General features: G+C 39.3%; 1 non-coding gene across 1 annotated transcript; it reads left to right on the forward strand.

Moving 5' to 3' along the window:
* The first annotated feature begins 1,690 nt into the window (after nucleotides 1-1,690).
* Nucleotides 1,691-1,797, forward strand: LOC138821660 (U6 spliceosomal RNA). Its single transcript, XR_011370182.1, has one exon. It is a non-coding gene; the product is annotated as a U6 spliceosomal RNA (small nuclear RNA).
* Nucleotides 1,798-4,471: the final 2,674 nt, after the last annotated feature.

Raw genomic sequence — 4,471 nt, forward strand, 5'->3', positions numbered from 1 at the left:
AATCCTGTATCTCCCTTGTGTCTGTAACCAGCCTCTTGTGGAAGTCTCTGGTCTGCTTGTGGTCCTGTGGCTTGATTGGTTTCTTAAGTCAGTTTGTTGGAACAGGCAGAAAAATGCTCTGCTTTACCCAGGATTTTGAGATCCCCCTCCAGGTTAGTTTAATGGGAGGCTGATCTGTTCTGAGAATCACAGAAGATGGGGATACAGTGATGAGGCTAGGTTCTGGGTAGAGTTGAGGCCTTTCAACATACAGTAGCTTTTCCCGGGGGCTAGTTTGTGAAAACCTCACAGAGCCCAGACTGGAGCCATTCTCAGGGTTTCTGTTTACTGATTTTCAATTGATTGTGGTGGCTGCTAGAGGGAGGGGCAACCTCTGGCTCTGATTACCCGGTGAGGAAAGCCTCTCCTATGGCTCGCGCCCGAGCTGGGTAACTTTTCCCTGGATGGAGCTGAGTCTGGCAGGCCACGCCGCCATTAAATTCTTGTGACCTGCTAAATGACTCGTTTTATTCCACGGCCTGAGTTGGAGCTGGCAGCTCCCCTGAGCTTTGTCGGTATCCAAGATGGAGATCTCCAGTACTGGGGGAGGGAAAGAGTGCCCTTCCCTCCTCTGCTCCCTGAGAAGGAGTGAGGACGTCGGGCTTCTACTCATGCCCAGTCTTGGTTCCTGGGTCGTCTCTGGTCTGCAAACTGCAGGATGAAGATGTCTGCTCCTTGTTGGTTCTTGCTGATGTTGTGTAGAATCCACTCACCCACTGTGTCTGGCTCCTTGTCCCAGACTCTCTGTGGCTCAGGTATGGTGCCCTGCGGTCGCTGGTGGCTGCTGGTAAGCGCTCAGATGTCTCTTCTTGCCTGGGTTTCCCCTCTCTTGCCTAACTCTCTGTCCTGTGATGGCACACTTGGTGTGATTCTCTGGCTTAGGACTATTCATTGGAACTCTAAAACTGCTTTCTATGGGAGAGCTTGTTCAGATTCCAGCTTCTCCTCTGCCATCTTCCCGGAACTCTTCTCATATTCCTGTACATTTAAAACTGGCTAAGATTATGATGCTCAACAAGAGTTTTATAAGCTATGAGTAGTCTTTAAATTTACACTCTAAGATTACTATATATGTCTCATCTCATCATCTGCATACGGTTTATACAATCATTTTTGTTCCTCGCTAACATATTAAGTAAGGAAGCCCTAAAGTTTTAACAGAAACTGTCTTAACTCTTTGCTGTTTCTTAATACAAAGATTTTGCAACTTCTCATTAGTAAAGTTTCTATAAACTCTGAAATGTACATACTTAGTAGTATATGTCTGCTACCATAAATTTTAATACTTTATAGAAAAGTTATATGACCTACCAAACAATCTTAATTTTGGCATATAAGCAAATTCCCAAAATTAAACATATTTAAAACATTAAAACTTAAAAAAAAATAAAAACTTAACACTTGCTGCAGTGTTCATTATGATAGGTGTCTTGTATAGACTAATTGAAATCCTCCTTCTACACATCTGTTGCACAACAAATATCTGGAATTATTTTGTTTTTGACATATCAATCTTGACTTTAGTCTTAAATGTGTGCTTATGTAAGAAATACATGCTTCTAAAATTTCACGACCATTCTTGTGAACTTACTTTTTGTTAAATTGTCTAGTTTAAGAAAATCAGTTCCACTTTATATTTAAAAAATGTTATGTGCTCAATTCAGCAGCACATACACTAAAATTGGAACAATACAGAGAAGATTAGCATGGTCCCTGTGCAAGTATGACATGCAAATTTGTGAAGCGCTCCACATTTTTACAATAACAGATGCTGGAGGGGATGTGGCCAGAAGGGAACCGTACGTCATTCTTGGTGGGAGTGTAAACTTGTTCAATCACTTGGAAAGCAGTATGGAGGTTCCGTAAAAGATTCCACATAGAGCTCCTGTATGACCCAGCAATACCACTTTTGGGCATTCACCTAAATAGTCAGCAACAAGACCATATTAAAATTGCCAATACAATTATGTTTACTGCAGCATTATTTCCCATAGCTAAGATATGGAACCAACCCCAATGCCCCTCAGTAGATGAATGGATCAAGAAAACGTTGTGAGTTGTGTGTGTGTGTGTGTGTGTGTGTGTGTGTGTGTGTGTGTGTGTGTGTGTGTGTGTGTGTGTGTGTGTGTGAATTCTATCGTCCATCAGAAAGAACGACATCGCCCAATTTGTTACGGAAAAATTATATTAACTAAAATAATCGAACTCCAAAGAAACATCGGTCACGTGGTATCCCTTATTGGCAATAATGAATATACTTCCTGGATAAGTAGAAAAGGTCAAAAGCTATATGCATATGAATAGATAAGGTGATGTTAAGCTAAATGAACCCCAAGATAGGGACACAAGTGTTTTTTTTTCTTGCTGTTGTTTCTAAAGTATTTATAATGTACGATGTGATTTTTTTGTTGCTTTTTATATGGTCCTCCCACACAGAAATAAACATTTTTTACAGTCAACCTTGAAAAGCCATCTTGATAGACCATTTCTGTAAGTGGTAGCAGAATATTATTGATGGCTTTGCAAGGATGCCAGATTGCCTGATTTTGAGAGAATTAAAACAGGAATTTAGTCAGTTGTTTTCGTATCATTAGGACAAAAACCCATTGACTCTAGTCCAGGTGATCAATGCGGCCCAGAGAAGCTAATACATTAACTAGTAATCCTAGACCTCTAAAAACAAAACAATAAAAATCAAGCAAAAAACTCCAGCAAGCAAGGCCAGTCAAAGCTCCTATCACAGTCTACGTAAAGTCAGGCAAAAAACTGAAGCTGGGAGTCATTTAGCTGAAAACTAATATATTTATTATGAGGCAGGCTGAAATAAAAGACTCCTGAGAGAGGGTAGGAAAGACTGATCAGAGAGACTAAAATTGGTCACACAAACATTGGAAAATAGAATTCCTTATAAAACAAATAAATCATAGAAATCCTGTGCATGTAAGAACAACACAGCAGACCAATTCCAGAAATGCACATTTTCTTAGAGGTCAGCTTAATGAATTATCAATGGAAATTTTTGAAATCTTAAATATTTGACCCATGTGGAAGAAGGACAATTGCTCAAGAGAAAGAAAAAGTCATCACTCTGTTAACAGGTCCAATATCACATTAAGAAGTAATCAAGCACAGATTTGTAATAAAAAGAGAAAATAATTATTCGAAATGAGGGTTTCATTTGTTTTGATGTAAATGTTTTTGATTTAGGTGCTAGCGATTACCATACAAATGATCCAGTCCCACAGTTGAGTTGACATTGACTGCAGTATTCCCACATGACAGAAAAGAGAAAATTTACAAATGTCAGATCAAATGAGTTGAGGATGAAGTGTTCTAATAGTAATATCTGAGGTTTAGACACAGGTGAAGAGGTGGATTTTCTTTTATAAAAATCCCCCATTTTTAGCCTGGTGACAGTGGCTCACAGCTGTAATCCTAGCTACTCAGGAAGCTAAGATCTGAGGACTGCTGTTCAAAGCCAACTTGGGAAGGAAAGTCCCTGAGACTCATCTCCATTTAACCACCAGAAAACCAGAAGTGGCAATGTGGTTCAAAAGGTAGAGCATTAACCTTGAGTTGAAGAGCTCAGGGACAGTGCCCAAGCCCAGACATCAAGCCCCTCGACCACCACCACCAACAACAACAAAAAGTCTCCCTTTTCTTGGACTGCCTACAGCTTTTCCTAACATTCAACAAAGAAGACATTTTATTACTCACTACAGATAAGTTCTATTCTAGCTGTTGCAAATAGAAAGATTTTGTATCTTATGTCAAAAGGTTCATATTTGGGGAAAGAAATACCAGCAGTGATAACTTTTTTTCCAGTCCTTAAACTCTGGGCCTGGGCTCTGAACATAGTTATACTGGTAGCTTTAATGTGAGCTTGTTTGTTATTTATTGGATTGCTGCCCATGAGAAGAATTACTGGGTCACAAGGGAGATCTGTTTAGTCTTTCCCAAAAAGTCCGTACTGCACTTCAGAATAGTTGAACAAATTTTATTTCCCACCAACAGTGTAATAGAGTTCCCATTTGGCTACATCCTCATTAGCATTTGCTATTTTCAATTTTCTTGAAAATGGAAATTCAAACTGGAGGAAGACTCTCTCTTGTAGATTTGTAATTACCTTCTAGCTACCATGAATAAATGAATATATGAAACCTATATTGCTCGAGTGTGCATTCCTTTCTCTTAGTATAATTTTCCCAAGCCTTTGATGTTCCTTAAGAGTGGTGAACAGTCATTCTTTCTGATGGGTGAATAGAATTCCAGTGTGTGTGTGTGTGTGTGTGTGTGTGTGTGTGTGTGTGTGTGTGTGTGTGAGATGACTATAGGCCTATGAGTTCATTTCTGAGCCTTCTCTTTCAACTGTAATTTTGTAATTCAATAATAAATTTGGATTGCTTTCTCTATTGCATTGAAGAATATTGTA

This window comes from Dipodomys merriami, unplaced genomic scaffold, assembly GCF_024711535.1.
Source record: "Dipodomys merriami isolate MVZ:Mamm:240054 unplaced genomic scaffold, mDipMer1.0.p SCAF_922, whole genome shotgun sequence".
Taxonomy (NCBI): domain Eukaryota; kingdom Metazoa; phylum Chordata; class Mammalia; order Rodentia; family Heteromyidae; genus Dipodomys; species Dipodomys merriami.